Raw genomic sequence first — 20,054 nt, 5'->3', positions numbered from 1 at the left:
TCAATTTACAGGTTATATCAAAATTTGTTCATGTTATTCTCTAGATTACATCAAGGTTAATGACATTATTGTTCCTTGGAAAAAATAAGTACTTTCGCGTCTGCGCACATCTCACAATTTACGAGCTATGCACAAGGTCACTTCCAATCTTCAGTCAGATACGAATAAAATGAATACTTCTGAATAATTTCAAGTTAGAAATATGGTCGAGCGCTCGTTTCATAAACAAACATACTCGCGTCTTAATTACTATCATTATAGGCTCGTTGCATTATGTACAATTAATCGACAAAACTTTGAAACAGTATTGTTCTTCATATTTGAAATAACTCAGTAATCACTTCATCATAACACAGTAGGCCTATGATAGTCATAATGCGTTTATTATGATGAACTAATAAATCTATCTGCTAGTCAAAAATGATAATTTAGGTACTTCGGCTATAAATCATTTATCCTAAGGCAATATAACTTACTTCGGCGCAGAGACTACAACGTGTTTATAATATGTGCGTCCGTTTCGTCTGCAATATTCGCCGCGCTGATCACGTAACACCATCCCTCGAAATGTTGTCCTGGCTCCGTCTAGAAGATCGTAGGAAAATCCACTGTCTTTCCCTTCTCTTTCACATATTGCATTTCTCCATTCCTGTCTATCTTGGGTCTCGTTTTCAAAATTTATCCACCCATCATAACCTAGACACACATCACAACACTCCTCAATATTATCCATTCCCTCCCACCGAACATCCTCATATTCATCTTCTTTCACTGTGGCTGTTCCTCGGCTTTGGAATTCCCTACCACGTAATGTCAGGGACTGTCAGACATCAAACCAATTTAAGAATAGACTAACGAAATATTTTTCTAACAATTCTTGTTAACAATAATAGCTGTTTCAGGTTTCTCAATGTTTAATGGTTATATATATCACAGATAAATATCTAAATTATCTCATTATTATTATTATTATTATTATTATTATTATTATTATTATCATCATTATTTCTTACCAATGTATATTATTGTCACACTAATATTACTTATCCAACTTTCATTATTTACTTTCATGTTGTTTTATGGTCTAGATATTAATGTAATAACTATGTAAGCAATTGTATTCAATTAGAATTAGAGTCTGGCTGGGCGGAAGAGAAGACCTACTGGCCTTAGCTCTGCCAGATTAAATAAATAAATAAATTATTATTATTATTATTATTATTATTATTATTATTATTATTTCTTACCAATGTATATTATTGTCACACTAATATTACTTATCCAACTTTCATTATTTACTTTCATGTTGTTTTATGGTCTAGATATTAATGTCATAACTATGTAACCAATTGTATTCAATTGGAATTAGAGTCTGTCCGGGCGGAGGAGAAGGCCTACTGGCCTTAGCTCTGCCACATTAAATAAATAAATTATTATTATTATTATTATTATTATTATTATTATTATAATTGACTTGATAGATTGCAGTATATACATGTCTGTTATAATGGTAATTTATTACTCAAATTATAATCTGAAATAGGTACACGTTTATCTGCATAGTGTTTAAATATACTTCTAAATAGAACAAGTTGCAAAACCTCTTACTGATATAAGAAGGACAAATTATGTTATTTTCCATATATTATAGATAACTTTAAACAACTTTAAAACCAGTGAATATGTGTCCATTTATTATTAAATCAATACATTATAGTTGTAAATATTGGTATATGGTAGTTATTTTTAAATTGTCTTAGCTCTAAAGAAATTTTTCAATTTAGAATATGCGATTACTTCAGGAAAAAACATCATGTCCTTTATAGATTACAGCAGACAAAGCTTAAAATCCATCTGGGATTGCCGTATTTTATTACGAAGTATCTGGGAGAGTTTCCACTAGTGTCATGCAACGTTCGAACATGAGAAAGGCAACCAAGACATTACAAGCTTCGTTTTATTTCATATCAGAAACTAGTAGCAAGATATGTACTAAAATTCTTAAGTATGGACATCGACGAATATCGAACTTCGCTATACTCGACAAACTTGGATCGAACACAGCGTCTGTAATGCATGGCGCTAGTTTTCATACCTAAAAAAAACAGTATATTTTATCCCTTTCTAAAATCCACTCCGGGTGGTTTCAAAGGAAACGAAGATGTCTGTATCCCTAATCATTGTATTGAATAAAAGTTATGAATAAATTAAAATAAATTAGATATTGTTAAGGTATGGGTGATTATTTTGTAGCGTCCGATTTTTTTAAATTTTGGCATAAGAATATAGGGGAGAGTTGGGTAGTATCGGACATGGGTAATATCGGACACTGCGTTTCTTTCATCTACCACCAGATGATGGTACCTGAATGACATGGTTACGTTTCTGTATGCGACATCACAGAAACATAACCACGCCATTCAGATACTATTATCTGGTGGTAGATGAAAGAAACTCACTGTCCGATATTACCCGATGTCCGATACTACCCAACTCTCCCCTACACCGTTCTAGAAAAAATAGTTGAAGGTGCAAGACTAAAATGTTTCAATCAGAACCACGCAAAAAACATTTTTTAACAATCAATGTCACTTTACCTTTACGATTCTTCGGTAAAATCCAGTAGCTCGCATGAACACCATACAAGTCAAGAAATGCATTGCTTTGCACAGTCTTCATGTACACCGTCAAAGCAACACTGATCTGCCACCACCCCCATCTAGTGTCGGAGTTGAGCACTTGAATCTCAGTTCATTCGATATATTCGTTCGGTGTGATGCATATACATCAGGCGTGAAGGTTCATTGCGTAAATTCTCACGGTCATTGCAAATGAGATAAACGACTTCAAATAAATCAGTCTGTTTGTATCCACGACAATACAAGGCGCAAGATATTGTTGGGCTCTATTCCACAAATGCACAGGCCTAGTATATTCTATTACAAGTTACAATAATTGAAAGTTAATGTAAAGTATGTAGTTGCAGCTTTCTGTTATACAAAATTCTGATAGTTTATGTTGTATTTTTTATAACGTAATGTGAGAAAAGGTTTTTTTTTCAAGGCAGTCCTTGTTTTTGGCTCCATATGATAATTAGCCAGGTAACGCTAGCAACAATCTTCTGTTCTTCCATCTCTATGGTGCTTAAACTAAAACGTTCAGTATATTCTAATTGGACATTTATTTTTCCTTCATAAACTCTATTATTGTCATTATTTTTTCGAATGTAGAGAATGAACTGTATATGCACGCCAGAAAGCAAAGGTTGATCCAATTTAGTTAGGGGAGAGTCGGGTAGTATCGGACATCGGATAATATCGGACAGTAAGTTTCTTTCATCTACCACACGATGATAGTACCTGATTGACATGGTTACGTTTCTGTGACGTCGCATAGAGAAACGTAACCATGTCATTCAGGTACTACCATATGGTGGTAGATGAAAGAAACGCACTGTCCAATATTACCCGATGTCCGATACTACCCGACTCTCCCCTATATATTAAGTAACATTTAAAGAAATTAAAATATAAACATCCACGTCGTTCATAATAATATCTTACTTTTTGGGAATGTAAGGAATAATGTTTTGTGCAATCCTGAAAGAGAATGTGGATGTTATTTAGTAGCATATTAAATGACAATATTTCAAGGAAATAAACTATAAACGTCAAACATCAAATCGACGCTATAAAACAACTTGACATTTCCCTCGTTAAAGTACTGTGTATATTCCTTTCAGTTCTTCCGTAAAAAAATCTTGGTATTCACATGGAAAATAATCTCAACTGGGATATGCAAATAACAGAAACCTGCAGAACAGCATACTCTATTACCTAATATGTGCTAAAAAGAATAAATGTTCATCTTCCCTCTTGGTTAAAAAAAAGTCCATTGTGCAGACATTTTTATTGCTCTATTTTGACTATGCAAACATTTTTTACTGATTGATCTTTCCAGCGGAAAAAGAACGAAACTTCAACGTCCTCAGAATTTATGTGTATGTTTTGTATGCAATGTTCGCAAATATGATCATGAAGTCAACTGAATAATTTTTAAGAAATTGAGTATAGAAATTAAAAAAAGTTTAAGAGTTTTACATTCAAGAGTTATACTTATTATTATTATTATTATTATTATTATTATTATTATTATTATTATTATTGTTGTTGTTGTTATTGTGAATAGAGGATACTTAAAGGTCCAATATGTTTTAGTTTTTGTAATATTTATATAGAGTGATGGCGGATTAAGAACTGGAACACATCTAAACCGCCATGACGTGAACAAAGATTGATTAAATAAATAAATAGGTGACCTTCTATTTGGTTGCATATCAAATGATGATAGTTTAAGAAAATGAACTGTAGGCTTTAATATCACATGATAAAAATAACAAAGTTGTTACGAAATGCATTAAAGTCATGACAAAAACTATGGATATCTTCCCTATATTGAAACTCATTTCATCATTTTTCTCCTGACTAATAATTATAAAAATTCCAATCCTTCTCAGCCACTATTTATCCACTCATTCGTTTTCAAAATGGACTCCTCCATGCCAATGTCAATGTCACTGTTCTAAATAACCCCGTCTCCCTTCTTTCATAGTTGTCTATATCGCATGATAGCTCTTATCACTTTGTTGTCCTGAGTTTACGTAACGTGCAATTGTCACTGCAGTTATCTTTGTTCTATTTTGTAGTAAAATTTCTTGATACTTACATTTGTTTCATTCGTTGTCATTGGCGACGCCAGCATTTCTTACTTGGTTGGGGGACATTTGGGTAGGCACAGCTTTTAAAAGGCGGACAGTTCTCCTTCTGTATATCCCACACAACTGGAATTGTTATTGGAATAGATTATTACTAGTGAAGGCAAGCAATTAAAATTTTTCCAATTATTACTCTTTGACATACAAGTTATTTTCTTCCTGCCGACTACATAGATGTGCTCAATATGATGTTCATTTTCGGCAGTGTTGTTGTTTAGACAGGTCTGAACCTCACAAGTGATACCAACAAGATACCACTTATGAAGCGACTAGGCCAGGAAATAATGTGGTAGGGTGGCCAGTTCCTTCACCTTTCCATTGCATACATTGCCGATTAGCTACATATTACACTAATCAGTCTTCAGATATATACAAACAATTACTATTCCTCTGACACATATCGTCAAGTGAAATGTGCTGCCTGATAATTTCGGCAATGTACAGTAGTAGAATTTTTCCTAACTGAAAGAGAATACGATGAAGCATCTCAGGAAAGACATCAGTAAGAGTCTTCAATGAAACGGCCCTTCAAATTTGCAATATTCTGAATTTCCTTTGCTTGCATGAAACTCGCCACATTACCTTCAAAGGAACATGGAAACGGTGTTAAATCTGGAGATCTCGCTGGCCATTTAATTGGTCTACGTAGACCAATCCAGTTTTCGGAAATCTGCTCTTTGAGAAAGTATCGAACTGCAATAAAGTATTGCACCGTTCTGTAGGAAAACCTGACACAGTCTCCTTCATTAAACGAAGCAGGAAAAATGGTCTCTTGTGCAATATGTTCAAATAAATAGTGAATAACTGCTCAAAAATACGGATATTATGCATAGTTGTGAATAAAGTGGGTAACTGTAAAATCGTAGTACTTCCATCTCTTCATATATCCATAGTTTAAATACATTTTTGACGTCTAGGCTAGTGCCTGAAGTCCTAAATATTACTACTACTACTACTACTACAACTATCAGAATTTGGGAGTGCGTGAGAGCGTAACGATTCGATTCCCGTTGGAGTCATGGGTTTTCTCTAATGACCTAATTCTTCCACCCGCACAAAGTCCCTGGGGTTTAGCCTACTCAGCCTATAACGAAATGAGTACCGGAAATATTTCCTTTACCATAAAGGCGACGGGCACGTAGCAATGACATCATTACAGTCATTAGTAGGCCTGAGAAATAGGGTAAAGTTGCCTAATTCCGTGATACTCCTAATCCCGTGATACGTTTTTTTCACTCACTGTCACGGTATTGGGTATCTTGCTAGAAAGTTCGTCGATGTCTCAAAAGTAGGCGAGAGATGTACTCTTTCGAGAAAGATGTCTGGCGTTATGGTCGAACTTCACAGCTTTGAATGACATTCGATTTTTGAAAAGTATCACGGGATTAGGTGTATCATGGAATTAGGCAACTTTACCCTATATGCCGTTATACTACCAGTGCGCTTCGTGCGCCTCTAACTTAGAGTACGTCTCAGAGTTGGGGTGAGTTAACGCAGTGTCTTTCGTTCGTTTGAACTCATGCTTATCATCACGGTAAGTTAGTCCTCAGCATTTGGGTGGTTGAAAGACACTCCTTTGACTTCGAAACAACTTTCTGCTAAAGAAAAATTTAAGACATTATTTTTTTTTTTTTTTTTTTTGTTAAAGAAAAAATGCACTATTTTAAAGACATTTTATTTTCTGTCTGTAGAAAATACACCTAATATAACATTAACAAGTATCAGTCTTTTTATTTTACTGTGTTAATATGATGGTGTATTACGTTTTCGTTTTACATAATTTTCCATTTCATATATTGTTGCAGTGAATAACAAACCACATTTTCAAATTTTCAAAGGAGAATGATTGCCTGTTGCTAGAAAACACAGCCTTATATCTAGAAAAACTTCGTTCCACTTCTGCAGAAACAATCAGGACATATTTGAAATATTTTACATAAACATTATCTATCTCAAAATCTGTATCATTATTATAAATTTCCTCTTTTGAAATTGTCACAAATTTTACCTAGAGCTAAATATCCATAATATTTATCCAGTATTTTTTCCATCTTGTTTGCTACGTTTTTTCCTATTTCGTGTTCCAAACTACTCGTATTCAGTTTTATTGACTATATGTTATATTCTGTCTGTAGGAAATACACCTAATATGACATTGACAAGTCGATGGCTGAGAACCAGACTGTTCTAAGTCCAACTTTTTATAACAAAGAAATCTGTGTATCATTGTGTTCCAGTTCTTGTCTGCATATGACTTATGAATCGAACAAAATTGTAATATTTCTCTCCATAAGGCTGCTATGAAGCTATTAAAAATTGTTTCATGAAGCTTTGAATGCCAGGAGCTTAAAATAGCTCTCATGAAAAAAAAATTGTAAAATGGACTTGGAACAGTCTGGTTCTGGGCCATCGAAGTATCAGTCTTATTATTTCATTATGTTAATAATTATGATAGTGTATCACGCTTTTGTTTTACATAATTTTTCATTTCATATATTGTTGCAGTGAATAACAAACCACATTTTCAAATTTTCAAAGGAGAAAGACTGCCTGTTGCTAGAAAAAACAGCCTTATATCTAGAGAAACTTCGTTCCACTTCTGTAGAAACAATGAGGACATATTTGAAATATTTTACAAAAGCATTATCTATCTCAAAATCTGTATCATTGTTACAAATTTCCTCATTTGAAAGTAAGTCACAAATTTCGTCCTCGGCATCTTGCTATTATTCTTCTTTACAGCACGTTGAATGTTCCATATGAAAGAATTTCTACCACTTAGTGTAAAAAAAGAATCTTATTCAGAAGCTTGTAATGCCCCGTTCTGATTATTGCGATTCCTTGCTAACTAATGTAAGTTCACTCTTAGCTGAGAGACTACAACGTGTTCATAATATGTGCGTACGATTCATCTGCAATACTCGTAAATTTGACCATATAACACCTTCCCTCCAGTTACGGGTGCGTCTGAAGGAACGAAGAACAATGCATTCACTGTCTCTTCTCTTTAGAATCATGCATACTTCTACTCCGAATTATCTGTTATCGCGCTTTCAATTTCTTACAACTCTTCGAAACCGACATCAAGCACTTCTTTCTATCCCTCATCATAGAACGTCTTTATACTCATCTTCCTATACTGTAGAAATACCTCGCCTCTGGAATTAGTTACCTAATGACGTCAGGGACTGCCGGACTTTATCACAATTCAAAATTAAATTGGAAAATTTTGTCTTAGTTAATGTTTTTAGGTATTGCTAGAAGTATTTTTATTTGTGTTTTTTTTTTTCTTTTTCTTTTTCAATCTAGATTAAAATTGCAAGTTTCTTGTTTATGTTAGTTAATTAGTTAGGATACAATTAATTAATCATTTAAAGTTTGTGTGACTGCAACCTGTGTATATTTTTGTGTGCTTTACTTTGTTTATAGTGTTTCTCTCCCTCCCTCTCTCTCTCTCTCTCTCTCTCTTTATTTCTTGTGTAGCTTTACTTTGTATATAGTGTATTTTTTTCTCTCTGTTTATTTCTATTATTGTGTTTGTATTCCTGGTGTTGTGGAAGAGAAGGCCTGATGGCCTTAACTACACCAGAATAAATAAATAGATAAATAAATAAATAAATAAATAAATAAATAAATGTTGCCTGTTACGAATAGCAGTATTCGGTCGTAATGTAACCGATCAACTAAAGTTCACAGCTGAACGAAACACACTGAAATCCCCCACCCTAACGTAATTACGTACTGGTGTGTAAAGTGAGAGGCGCATGAGGTGCAATGTAACGGCATACAATTCTTAGCCCTAGTCATTAGTGCTGAATACCTATGCAGAAGGGAGCCCTAACCTCCCTCTATATTACCGGCCTCCATGGCCTGTAATGCGAATGTCTAGGTACTTGTTATCGGACTTTGTTCTTTCATTCTTGCCAATGTACTGCTGTGCTCGTATTTTATTTCCTCCATGATTCATCACATTTAAGCATTTATGTCCAACGTATGTTATATGCCTTTATTTTATAAAATTTTAACAGATGGACGAGACACACGGCTGACATCCGTGACGTTTCAAGTTCATGCGTGTAATTCCTTGCCTCGTGACTGAAATATGGAGAAAAGTGGAGGAAAAAAAAACGAAACTCGTGTTGTGTGAATTATGAGATGGACATAGTTATTTGTGAGTGGTATGTTTTTCCTTTTGTTACGAAATGTAAATTCTATTCTATATCTTGTTCATATATCAGTAAAAGAAGAAATAATACTGTTTTCGTAACAAATGAACGCGTAACAACAAGAGTGATAGAATCTCAAACTTTTCTTTCATTTTGTTACTCCATGGCCCGCGGGAGACTGAACCTTGGGCTGACAATTTATACACTTTTTTCTAAAATTACAAACCATGCGGCTGCGAGATAAAGAGTCGTAAAAAAATGACGTGACGCCGAATCTCTATCAAAAGAAAAGACAGATAAGTAGGCTTCTATGTATTCTGTATGATGGTTAATAAACCACATTTATTTATTTTTATTTATTTATTTTATTTATTTAATACTTTACTCTTGACCTACATTAGGCATTACAGCCCGAAAGAGCAGAAGCTCGTGCTCGGGCGCAGTTCAGATCAGTTATACAAAATATATCACAAAATTAAGAGAGTTCATTGAGCACAAGAACATTAATAAATGATAAAATAATACAGCATGTAATAATAGGGTCTATATACAAATAAAAAATACAAAAGTACATAAATATTAGAGTATCAATTTTTAACTCAATTAGCTTAAACAATTAAATAATTAATCTGTTTCTTTTTTCTTAAATCTATGTGAGTTAAGTGTACTTAGCTCAGGGTAAGCTCTAATTAATTCATTATATGTTTTGGGTCCAAAACTTCTGCTGTGTTTTAATCCGGCAGTTGTGTGGCATTTCGGAGTATTTAGAAAGAAACTGTAGTTTTGTCTCGTATGGTATTCGTGAGGATCAAATTTAAATTTATTGTGGTTTTTATGGAAGTAAATCAGCAATGTTTGTTTATAAATTTGTTCTAGATTCGATTCACCAAATTCCTGAAAAATTAATTTTGTTGGGTAATCAAAAGGTTTATATAGACGAACATCCGATTTAGGTTTGTCAAAACAGATATCCAAGTCGTATTTATGTATTAATGAATATAGTTGCTTCATTTTGACGTGTGTCTGTATTCGAAATTAATAGAACAAATGCAAAGATTTTGTGGAAAGGAAATTACACTCTCTTCATTCGATTTCGGTCGCCATGCGATAAAATCAACAATGTGAACAAGGTTCATTCCCGCTCTCACATAAGCCCCCATCGGTCCCTATCCTAAACCAGTCTCTACAATCATATCACACCTCACTCAAATCCATTTTAATATTATCCTCCCATCTACGTCTCGGCCTCCCCAAAGGTCTTTTTCCGGTCGTTCCAGAGAATCAGTCCAATTCCGAGGCTTATTGTATGGTTTCGTAACAAGCTGCTTTTACGGTGATGGATTATAAGCCCTTCGCCCAACCCTCAAGCTGGAGGACCACCACTCATCGACTGTCCGCGGCTACTTATTCAATATATTCGCAGCTACCCTCCGTATCTGGAGGCCGTCTCTATCTGCAACCTGAGGATGCGCCATGGCGTGGTGACAGTGTTGCTATGTACTGTATATTTTTAGTAAAGCCATCAATGTAGCTCAGTCGGCATACTCGCTGGCCTGCTGATCCGGAGCTGCGCTCGGGCTTGGGTTGGATCCCTCGTTTGGTCTGAATGGTTTCTTCCGAGATTTTCCTCAACCACAAGGCAAATGCCAGGTAATCTGTGGCGAATCCTCGGCCTCATCTCACTATACATCTCGCCAAAAAATTGTAATGTAAAATTTTGACATGTTCCACATCTTAAAGCTTCACTACTAATATAAAATCAATGTAATACAATAAATGAAATGAACAAGAAAATGAAAGTCGGCAGAGACCGATAGATTTTTAACAGTGACTATTACACTCTTACTACGTCATACTACTTTTGACCAATAAAACGGTACGAAAGGACGTATTTCAACCAATCATGGCTGGTTATCGCACAATTTTATCGCGTCCCTAGCATTTGTTTAATTTTATCGCGTCCCTAGCATTTGTTTAATTTTATCGCGTCCCTAGCATTTGTTTCTTTGTTTGCCAACATTTGAAACTGCGCTGGTCTGGACGTCAAAAATATATATAAAATTATAAGCCACTCCAGTCGATGCACAGCAGTTTCAAATATGACTCGCATTGGCATTCAAGAACAAGAATTAATAAAAATCACTGATCATACCTATGCATCTTCTGAAATCCGATTTACAAATAAATGAAGAGCACCATTCGGAAATCCTGAATAAGTTGAATACACCATGTAGGCCTAAATCAACGAGTTCCACTTCTATTATGCACACGTCCAATATAACATCAATTGAACCACCAACCACATTCAAATTTGAAAATTGTACATTCAATAATTATTCCTTTTAAAATTATTCATGTTTATTTTTTATGTCATCGTCGTTAATTAAAACTTTTCTAACACTTGTGTATATTAGTTAGGTTATGTTATAGCTTCTGCTCTGAGAGGATAAAAAAGAACTTCTGCTATATGATATTATGGATAGTCACGTATCAGAGATTGTTTAATATTAAGATTTATTGAATAGTAATCATTACAGTGTCTGTATAAAGACACTACTGCCATCTAGCATGCATCTAGCGTAATATTTGTAATGTTGAGATGGTACAATAATACATTTGAAGACAGTTGTATTTTCGTAAGTCAATTAATATTTTATTGTATTGGAGTACTTCGTTACTTCTAATCTTTATATACTTTCTTCTAATCGTGTAATAGTCAATTAAATCCCACTCGAGTTTTGAGTTTCTCTAGATAAATCAAAACGTCTAGTGAGATTGCTGTTGATAAAATTCTTTGCATTTATTACGGCAAAAGAGAAGTAGAGCTGTTAGTTAAATATCGTACATACACTCAAAACAAGCCTGTTCCTCAGTGAAAGAATTCTATATCAGTTTAACCGGCCATTTTCTTTCACATATAACAATTTGGAAGTATAGTCGCGACGCTGTTATTCCCGACGTGACTCCTCCTCTTTGCTTACGTCTTAGGAAGTGAAGGCTCTATTAAGTCTAGGTAGGTAGTATCGTTCATCATTTTTGTTCTTTCGTTGCCGAGCTACCAGGCGAGGGATCTATTTGCCACACCGTTAAACATTATGATGTCGTAGTTTCTATGATAATAAATCAAACGCACTATAATTCAGTAAATAATAGAGCAGCAAATAACATTCGTGTTCTTTCTGAGATCGTAAACGAAAGAGCCAAAATGGCGGGCGATTATATTAAGTATTTATCGAGCCTTAGGAATTGCATAACGACTTCATCAGCGAATCACAAGATGCACACGTTTAAATGTAGCCGACCTGCAATGTGATTGGCTGCCGGAAATTAGAGCGACGGGACTATAGCATAAGGGATATACATCAGCGGTCAAAGTAGCATCAATGAAATAGTAAAACTTTTACTGTAATAATTAAGCTAAAAAGGAAAAATTAGAACACGTTTTAAGGAAATCCCATTGATTGTGTGAGACATTATGCTTGAATTGAAGTAATAAAATGCAAAATGCAGTTCCTTTAACATTGTGTTGTAGTGTGTATTATTTTATATTCATATATATTATTTTTTTTAACGGTCGTGTATTTTGCTATATTTACAGTTGTTGTTGTTGTTGTTGTTGTTAGGCCTTGAAAATTGGAATTTCCACACAGAAACTTGTTGCTAGGGAAATCATCCTTCATAACATGAAACTATACTGATATACACCCATTACAGTGCACTTATTGTTGCTTAGTTACCATTACAGTGCAGTTTTGCGAAAGTTTTGAAATAATATCGCCCAAAATTTTCAGTGGAAAATATATATTGTATTTGCAATTTCAAAAATAACATCGTGCAAAAAATGTTGTACAATACAAGCTTGTGAAGTGCATTACAAAATCTCGGAAATTGAAAAACGAGCTTTTCGTCGACTTTATAAAAGCAGTTCCCAACCTTATATCATAATATACTATTATAACTCATACAATATTTTCATGACAATTTTGTGGAAAACATCGAGTCACAGAGCCAATACAGGGAGACGGAGCGTGGAAAACAATTTTTTACATTTCTGTTTCCATGTTACCACGAGTGACGTCATCGTACTACAAGAAAATGGGGCAATTTTATATATAGTTCGCTTAAACATTCGCGTTGAAACTGAAAGCCTAAAATCCCCCCAAAATAACAACAATAAATCTTGGAATCAGGATAGCGTGATGAAATAAGTTATCTTTCAGTAAAATACAAATAAAATCACTAAAATCCAAACACTAGCACTGGTGCTAACAGCCATCAAATGTTAAACGACATTTAGCATGAACTAAATTCACTGAGAATTTATCGATTGTCAATTCACGAGTCAAGAAACGATTTCACGCAACCGTCTTTGGCATTGAGTTTATTACATCTAAAAATAGCAGAAAATGGTAGCCATGTTATAAGATCGTGTGAAAGTATTTTCGTGATATACATATAGCTAACACTTAAATGATACGATTTATTGGTTGCTTAGAATGCGAGAAGTTGGAGGCAAACGACTACAATACATAACTACAAAGAATTCCTCGATTAAGTTATCGAATAACTTTGTTACCGACGAATGTTTTCTCTCCTTTTTGGTGGATTGAAGTTTTATCACAGTCTAGTATATACAGTCACGAAGCTCAATATGTAATAAATATGCATCCATAGATAGTTGCTAACTGCTAGGATAGCTACTATCGCCTCATTACAGGCAATGTCAAATAGTACCTGCATAGTCTATTGTTCCTAGCAACCTCACAACTCAGCTTCGTGACTGTATATACTAGACTGTCGTTTTATCCTCACAGTAAATGCCCCGTTAGCTCCCGACAATGTAGTTCTAAAAACGTGCTGAAATCACCTTCCGATACGCGCGCCAACAGCAACAGATTAAGTCGGATTTCTTCGCTCCTGCAATTCAATATAGCAGTATACCCTGATTCCGACAGCTGGCCGTTCCGGTATAAAAGCCATGGGCTAGCCACATATGAAAGATGAGTATAACGAAGTCACACATACGCTACTTTCTGATTAAATATTTTAGGCAATAACTATTCAGTTGCTTTATCATGTGCGTAGTGTATAAAATATAGGCTATAGTTTATTTTCTTGAACCGTTTTTACAAAATACATACGTACATATATATGGATGATAGCACTCAATAAATCATTGACGGCGAAAGCTACCCGTGAGAGCGTTTCACCTGCACGGACATGTGTATATACTTGTAAACATAGGTTTGTGCCTGCCTGGTTTCAGTACTTTCTCTATCTCTATCTGGAGAGGAGCTGATTAGGCACTGAACAAGGGTGACCACGAGCTTTAACGCATGTCGCAAAGCGTAAATTACCGTAACAAGAGAATGTAATGACGAAAGAATCTTCATTGTTATTTTTTAGAGATTTCAAACGGCGAAATCATAATGTCTTATACGTAAAATAATAATAATAATAATAATAATAATAATAATAATAATAATAATAATAAAAATAAAATGAAAATATCACGTGCAGAAAATGTAATTTAGAGCGACATGTGGATAGTTCGTTTCAGAGATTGTTTAATATATACCGGTACATATTGATAATTGAAGTAGAATGCAATTGTCTTAATAAAAATGAAACTGATTCAACAAAGCCTTCTTGACTTTAATCGTCCATAGAGTTCAATGAAGATTGTATAGTTGGAACAACTGGTAACAAAAGAACAGCTCATCATAAAACACTACCACAGTCTAGTATATACAGTCACGAAGATCAATAGTAGTAAATATGCATCCATAGATAGTTGCTAACCACTAGGATTGCTACTATCGCCTCGTTACAGACAATGCGAAATAGTACCTGCACGGTCTATTGTTTCTAGTACCCTCATAAACTTAAGCTTCGTGACTGTATATACTAGACTGTGACACTACTGTCATCTAGCGGAATACTTGTAATGATGAGATGGTACAGTAATACATTTGAAGACAGTTTAATATTTTCGCAAGTTAATTAATATTTTATTGTATTAGAGTACTTTATTTCTTGTAATCTTTATATACTTTTTTCTAATCGTGTAATAGTCAATTAGATTCCACTCGAGCTTTATTTTCTCTAGATAAATCAAAACATCTAGTGAGATTACTGTAGACAATTAAACTATTTTTAAGCACATTGCAAATCAATTATAATTTCATACGCTGAATCAGTTTATTGTTTTTACAATCAAACACGCAGTGGTGACAGTATCCCATACTTCCGATAGATACCGCCGCATGGACTTCCCTCACACACGTTCGTGGTAAGCAACAGAGCTTCCCGTACAAACCATAGTGGAAATGTTTCCGCCATGGTACAGACTCACTATAATTTCCGAAACGTGTAACAATCTTTGCCTGCGCTGATTCGAAATATGTTAAGTGAGAAGATGATCTTCAATGTTATCAATTTCACAGAAAAATGTTCTTGCCAGGGATAACATATTCCCCTTCCGGTGCCCAACGCATATAGTTATGTTATTAGGCCTACGTCGTCCAGAATGTTGTAGAATAATTCAATTTGTAACACATTGCGTAGTAATTTATCGTAAAAGGCACTGTTTTCGAATAATTTTTGAAAGTAATCCCAAAATATTGCACTAACAAAAGGGAAAGAGCCAACAACATCGTGTGGATCGTTGCGTAAATTGTTTATGGGTAAATAATTAATCAATGCTGTAAATGCATTTTTAGGCTTTTACTGTGAATGTGATCATAAATAGGTTTTGGGTATTCTCTAGGACACGAACTCAAAAGATTGTCCAGTTTTTTAAAAACCTGTCCCGACTTTATTTTTCCAATAAATAGGTTTTGTCCCGATTTTTGGCGTAAGTTTGCAAGTTAAAAACTTTTTACAAGAGTACCTATAAATTTTACCTGTAGTAGGCCCTACACAACACAGAGCTGCACGCATTGTATTCTTCACCTGACATAATTAGGACCATAAAATCCAGACGTTTGAGATGGGCAGGACATGTAGCACGTATGGGCGAATCCAGAAATGCATAGGCTATAGAGTGTTAGTTGGGAGGCCGGAGGGCAAAAGACCTTTGGGGAGGCCGAGACGTAGATGGGAAGATAATATTAAAATGGATTTGAGGGAGGTAGGATATGATGGTAGAGACTGGATTAATCTTGCTCAGGATAGGGACCAATGGCGGGCTTATGTGAGGGCGGCAATGAACCTCCAGGTTCCTTAAAAGCCAGTAAGTGAGTAAGTAGGCCCTACTTGTATACTGTCAACATCCAAGATATTTCTCTATGCTATAGATTGTACCTAGTAATGATAATTTTTAAGTTGGTACTACTTGTTTCGTTTATCGATAGAACGACAATATTCGAGATTTTTTACCGTTTTTTTTTCAGTTGCTAAATTTAGTTGGGGGTTTTAATCAATTTAATGCGTGCTTATAGTGAACGTTAGAACTGTGTTTTACTTCTTATAACAATGCCAAAGAGACAATGTAAATTTACAGAAGAGCTTGAAAAGAAATTTCGTTGTTTAAGAGATATGGCAAATAACTATTCAACTGAATATAAATGCAGTGATTTTTATTCTTATTTGCTTGGAAAACCTGAGTTACTGAATGCAATAGCAACTTCTGCTAAGTATAATTGGAGTAAAGAAAGTAAATAAACCTCTTTAGAAGCTTAATTTCTGACTTAAGCTAAATATTAATAAATTTCAAAATGCATTTAATTTCTTCTTAGTGCTATAATAATATTTTAACAAACATAATTTTGAAATTATTAACATTTGTTCCTTCTTTGAGTGGTATTCACGTTTAATTTTGGTATGTGTATCTGTCTTGTGATTAAATTGAAATCAAATAATTACTGAATTTTAGAAAAACATGGTGGCGCACTTTTTCCCTGAAGAAAGTGATTAAAGTCCCGCTTTCACTCAAAAGAATTATGGTAACCCTACACAAAAGTCTATTTCTGATATTATCATGTTGTTGTTTTGTAAGCTATCTGAAAACAGGTCTGAACCTCACAAGTGATACCAACATGTCACCACTTATGAGGCAACAAGGCCAGGAGATAATGGGCTAGGGTGGCCAGTTCCTTTCTCCCTCCATTGCATATATCGTAGATTAGCTACGTATTACACTAATCAGACTTCAGATGCATACAAACAATTCTGTGGCCGGGAGAAAAAAGGTCTTAAGTCAACTTTTTGTGAAAATGAGATTTTTATATATTCTGAAAGCGGAAACAAGTCTCTACAATCTAGTAAAACGATTAAAGTCAAATAAGACTCCTGACTGGATTTATAGAGCATTACCAAATGCCCTAACTACTTTTTGGATCGAGCACACACAGAATAAAGGACTTAAGAATATTTAATACTTTATTCCTTACAAACCATCATGTGTTTACTTTCCATGCTTCCCTGTTAAAAGGTTTAACTTGTATTTTAGCTATTTTATCACATACTGATGCCTTTTCCTTTTAAAACTTTAAGCACCAGGGTAAACGGTCCTATAGTTGTTTAAGACCCATTTTGCATTCCTTATAATTTACATTTCTCATTTATTTTGACATGAAAAAGGTGTTATGTTTAAATAGTCCCTTCTACTCAGTTTGGGTTCTAGTCTTAAAAGGGCTTAAGTACGACTATTTTTGGAAATAATTAAGAAAATTGTTAAATGAGTAACATTACCTATTTTAGAAGAAATATAAACAAATAATATCCAGGAAAAACTTCTTAATTAAACAAAACTCTATAATTGACACCAATTTCAGTCTTTGTACTTCTCTCCTGAAAAGTATAAAATTTTTACTTAAGACCTTTTTTTCTCCCGGCCACAGAATTGTTCTTCCTCTGACACATATCATAAAATGAGATGTACTGCCTGAGAATAGATGTACATAATCAGACAGAACCTCAATCATAGGTGATATTATCATAAGTGTTCAAAATCGAATTCTACAATTTCCTAGACGGAATGTCGTGAAAATTCACTTTCTCTCCCAGGGAATGCAATAAAACACTTCAACATAATTTACGACCGTCCACGAAAGAAAAAAAATTCTACCCGATTATAAAATTCGTATAACTTCAAGAATTTATACCTGAAAAGAAATGTATGTTTTCTTACATTCTGTATAGTAAAATATTATGGAACTGAAAGTTAATAGAAGACAGTCATTCGTAATAATTAAAACATGTTCATTGTTTCTGTAAACTTAAGTCGAGAACTTCACAACCCCATCGGCTAAAACATAACGCACAATCGCAGCACAGTCGGTTGTTTAGAACAGTTGAACAATACTTACCGGCTAAGAAACTTGAATTCTGCAACGAGGAACTTTCTTCTAGCAGTTCACAACAGAAACTGACGAACGTTTGGCCACTTTAGGTATAATTTCCAGCTTTAAGTTTATCGTTTTAAGTTATGACGTCCATAAAAAGGATGCGTTCCTAAACAAGTTATGTACGTAACCTTCAACTTACGTGCAGTTTATCACCAGCCTTTTCACTCTGTTATAATTTTATCTATATGCGACCTGTTTTCTTAAGCTTCGCGTCACAGTAGCTTACAATAATATTAAATCACTGTCTTTCTATTAAATTGCACTGTCTTTTTCCCTTCTGTTAAAAATTTACAATTGTGTCTCTGTACAAACAGACAGAACTGAGTACAGAGTGTGAATGGACCTTTATATAGATTTTGTTTCCTTTATAATGGCATGGTGGGGAATTGGGAATCCCTTCTCGCTTGATCATGTTTCATCGCAGAAAGTTGAGTAACCCCCTTCTAGTTTCCTTAGTTCACTTCACTATACTGCCCTCTCTCTCTGTCTGACGCACGGGGCTCTGGAACCGGTTTTCCTTACGTCGATTAATTCCAGGTTAGGAATATCACAAGAAATTAGTAGTGCATTGGTATCGGAAGCTGTTCTTGCATAATTCTATGTATCTTGTCCCGACCTTAAGGTAATCGAATTCACTAACATTTTACATCAACTGTAGGAAACTTGGATGATGTTTCTTAGGCAAAAGAAACGTGACATGTATTTCTGGCTGTATGTCAACAATTTGTATGCAACATAGGGTTCCCAGACATATTGGAAAAAATACGGGACACTTAGTTATCATTGAGTAAGTTTAATATGCGCACCCATCAAATACGCCAATCTTTCAATCTAACTAAGGGTTAGTAAACAAATAGTAAACAAAATTATTAGGTAGGATATTTGCATAAAGTTTATGCTTCTTTATGTAAATTGTTTTTACTAAGTTATTATAGGAATAGCTACAAAATACATTTACTCACGTGACAATATTCTTAAAATCAATCCGCCTTGGCCTTGCAATATTTCTCTAAAGAATGAATTTCAATTAGCCTAACATTTTTTTATTTAGAATGATGATTTTACAACAAGCATTGTTTTTACAGAAAAATGTATTTTTTTTTCAGTCGGCCTCGGTAGCGCAGTCGGTATAGCGCTAGCCTTCTGTGCTCGAGGTTGTGGGTTCGATTCCGATCCAGGTCGATGGCATTTAAGTGTGCTTAAATGCGACAGGCTTATGTCAGTAGATTTACTGGCATGTAAAAGAACTTCTGCGGGACAAAATTCCGGCACACCGGCGACGCTGATATAATCTCTGCAGTTGCGAGCGTCGTTAAATAAACCATAATTTAATTTGTTTATTTTTCTTGTGAGTCCAAAGAGGGTTCATGTGAGAAAATGATCTTTCGTCACACATATTTGTTCCAGGGATACACATAATGAACTCCACTATCCTCTTAAAATTTGAGAGTTCTCCTTCAGTAATTTTAAAAAGATCCACCCAGACTTCATCTAAACGTTTGGTGTTGTCATCAATCGCCTTCTGAAATTAATGACTCACAATAACATTGTTTCATAATAGTCTATCTACAGTCACCTACAATGATGAAGTGTGATGTTTGTAATTTGTAATACAGAATAGACATTGTAATTTTTCCGTTTTTTCTCAGTTTAGAACGCTAAAATACAGGACGGAAAGCTGTCCCGAAGACTTTTCTCGGGACAACGGGACGCATTAGCGAAAAAGGGACGATCCCGTATTTTACGGGACGTCTGGAAACCCTT

At 34.6% G+C, this 20,054-nt stretch overlaps 1 protein-coding gene across 5 annotated transcripts in view; it reads right to left on the bottom strand.

Moving 5' to 3' along the window:
- LOC138701729 (ATP-binding cassette sub-family C member 4-like) overlaps positions 1 to 18,623 on the bottom strand; it is a 102,830-nt gene extending 84,207 nt beyond the window's left edge. The window contains exon 1 of one of the 5 annotated variants that reach the window (XM_069828939.1): positions 18,252 to 18,623. The gene's annotated coding sequence lies outside the window, so the exon portion shown is untranslated. Of the gene's footprint in view, positions 1 to 2,597; positions 2,617 to 4,725; positions 4,841 to 18,251 lie in introns of those variants that run through there. The other 4 variants (XM_069828940.1, XM_069828943.1, XM_069828941.1 and 1 more) reach the window with 4 other exon arrangements.
- Positions 18,624 to 20,054: the final 1,431 nt, after the last annotated feature.

Source organism: Periplaneta americana, chromosome 6 (genome assembly GCF_040183065.1).
Source record: "Periplaneta americana isolate PAMFEO1 chromosome 6, P.americana_PAMFEO1_priV1, whole genome shotgun sequence".
In the NCBI taxonomy this organism is placed as follows: domain Eukaryota; kingdom Metazoa; phylum Arthropoda; class Insecta; order Blattodea; family Blattidae; genus Periplaneta; species Periplaneta americana.
Note: the sequence above shows the minus strand (reverse complement) of the source record. Positions and strands in the feature narration are given on the sequence as shown.